The following is a 12,804-nucleotide window of genomic DNA, read 5'->3' as shown; positions in this document are numbered from 1 at the left end:
TGGAAAACCAGTCTGTGTATCTATAAGAGCGAGGAGGTTTTCCAAAGTCTTTCAATAGTATTTTGTTTAAAATAAATTATTCAGTTTTAAGAACTTCTTTATTTTAAGAACTATAGGCAATAGGAAGAGCAGAAAATTCTCTTTTTTTTTACTCCAACCCAAAAGCAGAAGGAAACCTTTACAGAAAATTCTTATCTATGCTATCGAAGAACAAAGCTGCTGGTCAAATAAAGGCAAAGCCGAAAAAGTAAAAATGGATAAGTTATATAAAAGAGTGTAGCTGTGATGGAAGACTCAGAGAACTGCATAAAGCAAATAAGAAGATGTGTGGAAATGTTTGGTTGGCTTGTATGCTGCTCCCAGGGAATGTTGGGATATTCTCCAGCAGATGTTTCATTATTCAGATATTTAAAACTAGATTAGGAAAAGCAATAGGAAAAAAAGTGCAGTGGAATATAATGCATAAAATGGATCAGATTGGCATCGGAACACAGGAACTGGTTCAATGTTCTTATTAATTATTAAATATTCAATTCTCATGATCCTAATAATACCCTGTAACTCTTTATAACATTTTTTATATTTTTTAAAGACATTATCAAATAAGATAAATAGTAGGAATGTTGATTTAATTAAAATCTATAAGCAGATGATACTTTTTGGATATTTAATTAAGAATTATTAAACCAATACTCTGATGAGTTCATGTCCAGATTATAACATGGTTCGCAGGTGTCAAACACCTTTATACTTAATGTTTTATAAAAATACATATTATTTTACCTGTCCCCTTCACATTGTCTTCCTCCACATTACAAATTCTTACAACATTCATTTAGCAAATCTTTTGGTTTTTCATGTCCCCATGCTATCTCTAGGCTTCTAGAAGACATTATAGTCCCTGCCCCCTGAAAAATATATGTACATCAGGTACCATCAAATGGAAGCAACTCAAGACAGAGCACTGAAGCATAAATGATTCTTTCTAGTCAGGGCACTGTGATTTGTGTGCATATGTGGGTGTGCAGCCTGTGTACGGTGATATGGGAAAGCTGAAGACTAAGGAGAAGAAATAAGACTGCACTTGAAAATTAAAATTTCAACCTCACCAAATGCAAAACAGAAAGAGAACAGAATTTTAAGTAGGTTGGTAGATAACATCAGCTCATTAGCAGTTCTATTACAGCTTACACTGGTTTGTTTTCTCTGAGCACAAAAAAACTCAAGCGATATGTTTGTGTGTATGTGTCTGTGTATGGAAGGAAGTAAATTAGGCAGACATAGCACAAAATATTTTAGGACAGTATACAAATGTAAATGCACCTTTCAAGAAAACTTGGGGTGGAGGGAAGGAAGACTGCTAAAGCTGATTTCCCAAAATGTCGATATCTAAGGTAGACCCATGTCTTGTGCAAGATTTCATTGCCTCAAACTGACCATAATTTCTCCCTACTTTAAAACTATGCTGTTGAAAGTCAAGAACAGTTCCAGACAAACGGAAGACAGGGACTTACTCCTCCAGCCTGTCACATTGCTGTCAAGGTCAAGAGAGTAAGGCACAGAAAAACAATGGAAATAATATGGAATCATTTTTTTTGCATTTATAAGTAAAGGTACACCACACTATTTTTGTGGTTTTTTTTTTTTTTTTTTTTTTTTTGGGGGGGGTGTTTGTTTGTTTGTTTTACTTTTTTTGGGGGGTGGGGGAGTGGGGGTGTCAGATTTCCTTAAAAAAATTAAGAAGGCACAGGGGCAAATTAGAGATATTACAGTACCAGACAGAAAAAATCCCTTCCTACTTTAAGACTAAAAGTTTCACTTTTGATAATAGATGTTACCATGAAAGTTCCAAGAACTCTGTTTGCATACGATTTTATTGCCATTGTCTCTGTGATAATAAGTCAATGCGTATCAGCTTAATAAAATGAAAACTGAGCAACAGCTGCATGCAAATATTAAAGCCAGATCACTGGGAGATAGAGAATTGATTGCGAATGACAGAAATGTGACTAGGTCTTTGTCATGGTTTAAGCCCAGGCCGTAAATCAGAACCACGCAGTCTACACCTCCCCCCTCTGCCCTCTCTTTCCCCCCCGACCCTACTCCCAGAGGGATGGGGAGGAGAATCTAAAGAATGTAACTCCCACAGGTTGACATAAGAACAGTTTAGTAACTGAGGTATAACACAAACCACTACTACTACCACCAATAATAATGATGATAAGGGAAATAACAAGGGAAGAGAATACAATACCACCCGTCGAAAACCAGCCTGACCAAGCAGTGAACCAGCCCTTCCAAGTGGCTGCTCCCAGTTCTATATCCTGAGCATGACATGCTGTGGTATAGAATACCTCTTTGGCTAGTTTGGATCAGGTGTGCTGTCTCTGCTTCCTCACGGCTTCCCTCCTTCCTGGCAGAGCATGAGACTCAGAAAGTCCTTGGTCAGATTAAATATTTGAGCAGTAACTAAAACCATCGGTGTTATCAGCGCTGTTCCCAGGCCAAAAGTCAAAAACACAGCACTGCACCAGCTACTAAGAAGGGATAAAAATGACTGCTACTGCTGAACCCAGGACAGTCTTGGAAGATTTTAATGGGATACCAGAAGGAAGAAGCAGTGAAGTTTCAAGGAGTTTCAAATAAGATGCAAAACATAAGATAATATGTAACTTTTACTAATTTATTTGATTTCAATTCATGTGGATGTTTGTTTATAAACCTTAAAAAATACCTTTTTTCAAAAGCTATTTCCATCCTGAATTTTGCAAATTTGTATAGGTGTATGGAGTCTAATCAGAGTGATCACACTTGGACTGATGTATCTCACAGTAGCACAAGTAATTTGTCAATGAGGTCACTTTGACTTAAATTTTATTTGTAAGAGTAATATTTCCTTTGGTTTGGTAAAATAATTAAAGGCATGGGATTTATTGATCAATGTACATACATTTTTTTCCAAAAGTATTTTAATACTTAGTTCACATTGAGTAAACAGAGCCTAAAGCTAAATTCAGTTCATTGAATGCAGCTTGTAAAACCAATGTCTCCTCATAGTGAGAAAGACAACCTAAAATTTTAGATACAGATACTTTAGAGTGAGCTGAATATGTCGTACACCCATTTAAGCACCAATGTGGTCTTGGCTACTAGATATTTCATACTGAATATAGACACCAGAACGAGTTTCTGTGATTAGACTAGTGTTGGGACCAGTCTTCTTCAACATCTTTGTCAGTGACATGGACAGTGAGACTGAGTGCGCCCTCAGCAAGTTTGCCGATGACACCAAGCTGTGTGGTTTGGTTGATATGCCGGAGGGAAGGGATGCCATCCAGAGGGACCTTGACACGCTTGTGAGGTGGGCTGATGCCAACCTTATGAAGTTTAACCATGACAAGTGCAAGGTCCTACACCTGGGTCGCAGCAATCCCAGGCACAGCTACAGGTTGGGCAGAGAAGAGATTCAGAGCAGCCCTGCGGAGAAGGACTTGGGGGTGTTGCTCGATGAAAAAATGAACATGAGCCGAGAGTGTGCGCTCGCAGCCCAGAAAGCCAACTGTATCCTGGGCTGAATCAAAAGGACCGTGACCAGCAGGTCAAAGGATGTGATCCTGCCCCTCTACTCTGCTCTCGTGAAACTTCACTTGGAGTATTGTGTGCAGTTCTGGTGTCTTCAACATATAAAGGACATGGAACTGTTGGAACAAGTCCAGAGGAGGGCCACAAGGATGATCAAAGGACTTGGAGCACCCCCCATTTAGAAAGTTGGGGCTGTTCAGCCTGGAGAAGAGAAGGCTGCATGGAGACCTCATAGCAGCCTTCCAGTATCTGAAGGGGGCCTACAAGGATGCTGGGGAGGGACTCTTTATTAGGGGCTGCAGTGATAGGACAAGGTGTAAGGGTTACAACTTAAACAAGGAACGTTTAGACTGGGTATAAGGAAGAAATTCTTTGTTGTTAGGGTGGTGAGGCGCTGGAACTGATTGCCCAGGGAAGTTGTGAAGGCTTCATCCCTGGTGGTGTTCAAGACCAGGTTGGACAGAGCCTTGGGTGACATGGTTTAGTGTGAGGTGTCCCTGCTCATGACAGGGGGGTTGGAACTAGATGATCTTAAGGTCCTTTCCAACCCTAACTATTCTATGATTCTATGAATCTATCTCCTGATTAGAAAAGAGGGGAACCCTCAGCACGTATAAGATGAGATAACTGTACTAGGTTTGGTGGAATGACATTATCAAAAATTGCTGTAAAAGCATTAGCAATAGGTGCTTTCTTGCTAAAATAAACTATTGTCATATTGTGTAATCTCCTTCCATGCTTCTAAACAGATATAGTAACATTAGAGACAAAGAGTCACTAGAGGACTTCATCTCGTTTAGGTGGTGAGATTCATCTTGATAGGTTCATTGCATTTAGTCTGAAATATTCTTTAACCAAACCAAAGCAGTTGTAATTCATGCCACTGAATTAATGTCACTGGCAAAGAATCAGGGCTTTAGATTCAGTTTCAAAGCTAAAGGACACATCATTTAATCTGCAACACATTTTGTCCTTTTGGATGCTAAATGCTCCTGTGAGTTCATAGAGAAGACTGCACAGTTTTAAAGTAAAAAAAAATACATAATAAAAAAAAAAGATACAAGACAAAGAGAAAAGGAAAATAAAAAAAAAATCATCCTGGTTTCAGCAGTAGCAGTCATTTTTTCTCCTTCTTAATAGCTGGTGCAGCACTTTCAGCCTGGGAACAAAGCTGATAACACTGATGTTTGGTCTGACCAAGGACTTTGTGAGTCTCATGCTCTGCCAGGGAGGAGGGGAAGCCGTGAGGAAGCAGAGACAGGACACCTGACCCAAACTAGCCAAAGAGGCATTCCATACCACAGCACGTCATGCCTAGGATGTAGAACTGAGAGTTCCCGGAAGGGCTGGTTCACTGTGGGGTGGGGGCAAGGTATCAGTCGGTGAGGTGTTGTATTCTCTTCCCTTGTTATTTCCTTTATCATTATTATTATTGGTGGTAGTAGTAGTGGTTTGTGTTATACTCTAGTTACTAAACTGTTCTTATGTCAACCTGTGGGAGTTACATTCTTTCCATTCTCGTCCCCAACCCTCTGGGAGTGGGGGGAAGAAAGATGGGGTAGGAGTGGACTGCATGGCTGACTTGTCAACAGGATTTAAACCACGACAGCTCTTTTTGGCACCCAACGTGGGGCACGAAGGGTTGAGATAACAACAGATCTGACCAAGGCACAATGCTGGTTTATTGGCTCTCAAAGTTGTTGTTTTTGATCTCACAGTTTCAGTATGCCATAGCTTACTTAGAGCCGGTATTTCCTGTGTTAGTGTTTATCTAGTGTGGGCCTTCAGCTAAGGTTCTTCTTTCATTGTACTTTATGATCATAGCTTGTAATGTGTGCAGGCTCCGGCAGCAGGGCAGGATGGACGTGGCCGTGGACTTGTACCTGGCCGTCCCACTGCTCTTCACAGTCCTGGCCCTCATCCTCGCCTCTGTCCTTGTGCGGCTGCGAGGAGCTGAGGGGGAGTGGCCCTGGGAGCCAGCAGCAGCCGATGTGACACGGGAGAGCACCCCGGGAACCAAGCGGTGGCGGGAGCGAGGCTGGAGGCCGGGAAAGAGGCGGCTGCCGAGCAGCGGGAGGAGGCACTGGAGGAGCCAAGAGCCAGAGCTGAGCCCAGCCCTGTGGCAGCCGAGAGCATTCCCCTGCAACTGCTTACCAAGCCCCAGGAGCCCGAGCTCCAGGAGGATGCAGAGAGCAAGATACCACCTTTGGGAGCCTCAGCTGAGTCCAGCCTCGGGCACCCGGGACAAGTGGAGGATGCAGGAGACCATGCAGCATTTCCCATCAAGGCAGAGGAGGAAGATCTGGACTTAGAAAAAGAGAAGCTGGCGGTGAGAGAGCCAGCAAGCACAGCAGCTACATCAGACACAGTGACAAGTACAGCAGCATCATTTGAGAATTCTGAAGGTTTTGAATGGCCTTTGGGTACCCTTGGGACCTGCCTGCTAATTATGATGGGGATCACCATGTTGGCACATACACAGAGTGTGTTCTACCCATGCCCATTTTCTCTGATCTCAAAAGTTAAGCAGAGTCAGATTTGGGTCTTGTCTGGGGTTAGACCACGATATAGGAGGACCAAGAGGTTTTCCTCAGGGCTGGACAGTCATGAGTGGCAGGGTGTGTGGGACAGTATGCTCAAATATCTAGTCCACTGGGCCCCTCCAGTGCTTTGGAAGCATCGGAGATGGAAGGCAGCTGTATGGAGTCCCCAACGTCAAGTTGCAGAAACTGCTGAAGGGGAGGGTGAATTATTTTGAGCCTGGTGGGCCCATGACACTTCAGGCCATCAGGGCAGAGATGCAACATAGAGATGGACTCGTGATCAAGGGGTGGACTTAACAATGGACACTATCACCAAGGTTATTCACGAGTGTGAACACTGCACACAGCATCTCCTGTCCTGAAAGACTGTTACAAGAGATGGAGCCTGGCATCATGGACCGGATGGACTCAGCAGCTTTATAGGGATTGGTCCATGCACTAAGATCAGAGTGCACTGAGATGAGAGTGATGGCATATTGAAAATGTGTGATCTTAGCATGACATGAATGGCATGGAATAAGGGGTGGATACTGTCTTGGTTTAGCAGTAGCAGTCATATTTTTCTCCTTCTTAATAGCTGGTGCAGCACTGTGTTTTTGACTTTCGGCCTGGGAACAGAGCTGATAATACTGATGTTTGATCTGACCAAGGACTTTGTGAGTCTCATGCTCTGTCAGGGAGGAGGGGAAGCCGTGAGGAAGCAGAGACAGGACACCTGACCTAGTTTGGTGCCAAAGAGGCATTCCATACCACAGCACGTCATGCCCAGGATGTAGAACTGAGAGTTCCCAGAAGGGCTGGTTCACTGTGGGGTGGGGGCAAGGTATCAGTCGGTGAGGTGTTGTATTCTCTTCCCTTGTTATTTCCTTTATCATTATTATTATTGGTGGTAGTAGTAGTGGTTTGTGTTATACCCTAGTTACTAACTTTATCTCAGTTGTTATCTCAGCCTGTGGGAGTTACCTTCTTTCCATTCTCGTCCCCAACCCTCTGGGAGCGGGGGGAAGAAAGGTGGGGGGGAGTGGACTGCGTGGCTGACTTGACGACAGGATTTGAACCACAACAAAAATAAAATGAAAAAGAAAGAAAATAAAACAAGAAAAAGAAAATAAAATTAACTAATTAAAAAAATTAAAAAAAAGAGATGGTTACTAAGTAACTGAAAAGCACTCTTCTTTAGGAGCTTAAAGAATTTGGAAGCTAGAGAAATCTTGAAAGAAATCATGTTCACTTGCATAGCTTACCATAGAGAAGTCAAGTGCACTGCAGTGGTGATCCTAGTCATATTTTTATGGATTGTGTTGGATGGAAGATTCTGGACAAAATTAAAATTAATTCTTACAAAGTACATTTCCCTCAGTTATTGTCATCCAATAATAGGAAATTTGTATAGATCTAAATAAATTCAAAGTAAAAATTTTCTAATTCTTTTTATGAATTGCAAGGAGAGTTATGGGTAGTTCAGACTTGGGTTTTGTGAAGTAATTTACTATTACTCATGTATCATTGAAATGTTGCTAAACCAGGGAATATTTGCAGCATTTCATAGCAACTATGTGCAAGAATTTGATTTAGGTCTCAGTTCCAGTAGAATCAATATGGAGCTTCTCCGCATCTGGGGTTTATTTCTCCAGAACTGGCTGTTATCCACCAGTAGTGAAAGAAAAGTTCCCTGGAGTATTTCAAAAGGTGAAAAAAAGGAAACAAGCAAACACTGGGAAGCAGTCAAGTCACCACAGTGACCCCACTCCTTTACTGCTAACTATATTACATGGTATGGACACCACTCACTCACCAGTGCAAAGATACAGAAAGACTAGAGCAAATAAAAAGCAAACTTAAGATGGTATGTGTTGAGTCAAACTCCCATAAAAATTAAGGCATTTGGAAATCTTAACAAAACATGAGTGTTTGTTGCACTCTTGCTTGATAGAAGTTATTTCAAAACTTTTGCAATCAAAGGCAGATTCATATATGAATGAACATAATGACAGGGGAAAACGAGTTGATGTAGATGATGGTATCAGAATGCTGTCTTTTATATGTCCGAAGAAAGGTTTTTTTCCCAATAACAGTTATTGGAACAGTCTGAATACTTTGTCATGTTCCACACTGAACTTTAATCTTATGATTTCTGGTGCCAAGGTATTATTTTCACTTCAAAGAATTGCTTTGAGTTTGTAAGATAATGCTCAATATTTCTCATAACTTTTGCTTCATAAAATAAAAGCTGTGTGGAGGAACTTGTGAATAAATAGTAAATTAACATCAGCAAAAATGAGGTGGGGAGAAGGAAATCAGGAAAAGCTGGGCTTTATGGAAAATTAAGTAAGACTCTGGAGGTGATGGGAGTCAAGACAAGGAAGTGATTATGGGAGAAAGAATCTCAGGTAAATTTTTCTTTGTATTGCTTATATGGACATACATCCTGTTTTCTTGCTGAAATACTACAATTATTTATTTGATCCCTCCCCCCCCCCCCCCAAGAAAGGAAAGGAATAGCCATAGAAATATGGATAGGTACTTTACATGAGTTGCATTACATACATTCATATGTTTCATTTCTGCAGAAGCATGGCTTTGAATGTCCTCTGAGGGTCCAGTAATTCTAGTTTCCTGGTGTTCTGAACACAGTAAAATCCCCTTCCTAAATCCAGTTACATACAACTCTGATTCTATTTTCGCATGGAATCATTTGCAATTTCCTATTTAAAATCAATGCCATCCAGTTTTTACCAAGAAATCTTACTTAGAGGTAACTAGGGAAGCCTTTTTGTTTTCAGTGGATCTTCATGGACTCGTGCCTTCCAGAGTTCTGACTCTTGAACTGTCTGTGTCAAAGAGGATAATTTTCCTCTACTGATTGTGTACAAAAGCAAAGTTAGATCCCTTAATCCAGTGGCCTTGAAGATCCACTAGTGATACGGATAATGAAAATGCCATCTTAAAGAAACGTTCAGGTGTTATTTTCCCATCAAATACCTGTAATTGGTAGTAACTCCTGAAACTGAATGTTTCCTTCTTTCTTTCCCTTCCTCCATTCTATATTTGTGCATCCCTGTTTATGTATCCACCCTCAAACATATTTTTGACATGCAGAAATACTGCTTTAAACTTAATAAAAAATCCATCTTCCTGACTAAGTATTAACTGAGATATTGTCTGTATATTTTCACAGTTAGTTTAATTCAGTTGTATAAAACTGTGGCTATAAAACAATCGAACTCATCAGCTTTAAACTGAGATTGCAATTGAGCAGAGAAACTGGTGAAATGGAATTACACCAATTCTACATCAGGATATCTGAGTTTAATATTCTGATTAAAATCTGAAGTTGATAGCATACAGACGACTCTTGTACTACCAAACAAATTATTTGTTTGATATTTCTGCAGTGCCAAAGCACAGGTAAACATGCATGTTCTGTTTGTTCCCAGAAATATAACCTTTTAAAAAAGACAAAGCAACTAAAAAAGTCTGGAACTCTTCTCTCCAGACTTCAGAGACAATAGTCATATTTGTCAGTGCTTGCACACAAACACAACCTGTGACCTGAATATTCAGGCGCGTCAAGGTAGCTAAAATAAATCAGACTAGAGATCTGTCCAGCTCAGTCTCCTGTCTCTGACAAAAGCACAAAGCAAATATCTCGCGGAGGGTGAAAGATCAGGACAAGTAGAAGAAGAAAAGGAAAGTGTCTTCAAGTAATTTCTTAGCTCCTCACCACTTTGGGGCTCAAGAGATTCCTGAACTGGTGAAGTGCCTCAGTGTTCAGTGGTCTGAGAAGGATTTCTCTGCAAGGAACTTTCCCATTCTCCCTTGAAATATTTACTCTGTTGGTATTTAAAATTCAAAACAGCTGTGGAAAAGAATAATGTGCTTTTGTACTAAGGTGGTCAGCATCATGGTGCTATACAGAAGGAAACAGGCAAATCTGGAAGCTCAGGAAATTTGAATGTCCAAAAAGCATAGCTGCAGGTTAAGCCTCTCCAGTATACGGTTGCAGATCTAACAAAGAAGAAGACATACACTTGTATGTTACACTGAGTATTCCAGCCATAAACTAGCAACTCTCAAAAATTCTCTGAACATAAGAGAAGTGAAGAAGTAAAGCCAGTGACTTTAAGAAAAATGGCACAGATTCTTCTCTGCTAAAAAGCAGGGGCATTCACTTAAATTTTATGAGTAACTGAGCTTATCTCAGATGAACATTTGGTTCGGTGACGACAGTTCAAACTGTTTTAAGCCAGTGTAGATGCTACAATCAAAGAGCATAACACAGGCATCAGCTTCTTCATAGACATCACAGCTCATATCTAAAGACAGTAGTGGAAATAAATGGCATTTTTATACGTAACTCATTTAAGCAATTTCAGACACCTAATGCAAAGTTAGCAAATCACCTCCTAGGAGTTTCTATTTCCCTCCATTGAATACAAAGTAGTCTTGAGTGGTGAGCTCAGAAGCAAATTAGATTTGCTCAGCAGTAGGTGTTTTTGTCTTTCAGTGATGACAAAACTGAAATACAGTAAAGTTTAACTAAGCAGGCACACTGCTGGAACACAAGCCACCTTGGCAAAGCAACTGCATTATACTCTCTCATGCTGGAAAGCAATGCACAAGAGTGTTCCACAAGTCTCATGCTTCCCCAAGAAAAGAAAGATCTGGAAAGAGCCTGCCTAAATAAATGTTTGCTTTTGTTTATTTTATTTTTTCCTCTTCTTTCTAGAATGGCACTATGAGTTGCTCTTTCCATTAACTTTGGGAAACCAACATCAGTTTTAATAGAGCTTGATGTGTTTAATAGCCAATGTAAACTATGCCTTCACGTTGATTATATGCACTTTGGACAATTTTCTTTCAGTGAGGACTTTATGGGGAGAATAACATGCTTTTCACTTTTCTCAGTGTGATGCAGTTATATCCTGTAGGGCTTTGTATAACATGTGCACATCAAAACACATTGGCTTCCTTGACAATAATATATTTTGGGCTGGAAGAAAAATGAACCACTGCATGACTCATTTTAACTCTGTATACTGGGTTTATTTCAACCTTTATAAACTTTATATAGCCAAGCCCAAAATTAGCTGTAAAACGACAGTATGAGGTTTTTGAGGCTTTTTTTTTCTGTCACTTACAGGAATTTGAGCTCTGAGTGGGTCCAAAATTTATTGCTAGTGACAACTGGTCTGCCTTCATGGGTAACAGATCCTTGTATTGCTTCAGAAGCTAAAATTTGTTTATCCGATAATTTTCTTCACTGGAATAAAAAAACCAAACACAACAATACTATTCAGTTTTTTTAATCAAGTTTCAATTGCAGGTCTAAGTCCTGTTGCTGCTGGATAGATGCATCTGTCAAAGAATCAGCCTTCTGTTGAATCTGTCAGTTGTAACAGAGCAACCAGAAATTCAGCATGCATGTACACACAGCTCTCAGCATGTCACTAGACCTGAAAGTCAAGTTTCCAAGAGCTTGCAACATACCTGCTTTGACTTAAATCTACTATCAAAGCCATGGCAGTCTGAAGAGTGAGTGGAATAGCTGCTAGGATGTGCTTTGCCCTTTTCTGGATCTCCACTGAGAGCCCTTGATTATAAAGTTCACTGGACATAAATAGCAAACATCGGTAGCAGTGAAATGAAGAGACCTTATGGAAAGCTTTATGTAGTGCTCAAATTGTTCATGGCACTGTTAACTTCTTTCCTGCTATGTAATTCTTTTGAGAACTCAAAATTATGATCCGAGTTTTAATGACAGAGGAAGAGTGTAGGAGAGATATCATATGTCTTTAGAAGCATACTAATACTGCAGAATTGTTAAGATTTATTTATTTTTCTACAAGAGTCTTAGAAATGTAAGATAGTTATAAGTTGTGGTAATAGTTGCCTGAATTTATAGAGAGACTGAATGCTATCCTGTTGTCTTGTGGATCAGCAAATTTTCACTCCACCAAACACATCTCTCTCTCCCTGTGTAAATATATAGAACTATAAAGATAGAAGATCATATGGCTGTGATTCAGATGCCGAGTGATTCAGATGCATGGCAACATTGAAATTGTACTGAGCAGTTCCAGTCTCCCCAGTTTAGACTGCTGAGCAACTCTAAAGCTGCAGAACATGTAGAGACATGCATGATAGCTAATGCAAGAAGTTGGACTGTTCTTAATGATTTATGTAGCATAGGGCACAGTGGACATTGAAGGAAGAGTTAAATGGAAAGCCATCAAGCATAAAGAAATGTCTTTTGAGAAAAGATTTACAGAATGACCCAATGGATGGACCTTGGCTGATTGTAATCTGCATATGAGGCCAAGGCAGGGGGGAAAGGGACTAAAAATCAACACTAGAGTAATTTGCCTAATAATAGAAAATTAAAGAACTGGAGAGGCAAGCAGCAGTCTGCAAAATTCATGCAGATTTGGATCTGCTGTATAATTAGCCACAATAGTTAAACTGGAAAAAAAAAATTAAAAAATGAATGACATCAAATTAGAGAAAGATTTCTGTAATATACAATAAAATGGCAGAGTTTATATAAAAAGAGAGGCTTAGATAGTGGGGAGAAATTTAAAAAGCTAGCAAAGTACTCATAATTTGAACAGTAAAAAGTTTTGATATGATTAGACAAGCATCTGTGACTTTAAAATCAGTACAGGTTGTAGTGCAATAA

This window comes from Psittacula echo (assembly GCF_963264785.1).
Source record: "Psittacula echo genome assembly, chromosome: Z".
NCBI lineage: Eukaryota > Metazoa > Chordata > Aves > Psittaciformes > Psittacidae > Psittacula > Psittacula echo.
Note: the sequence above shows the minus strand (reverse complement) of the source record.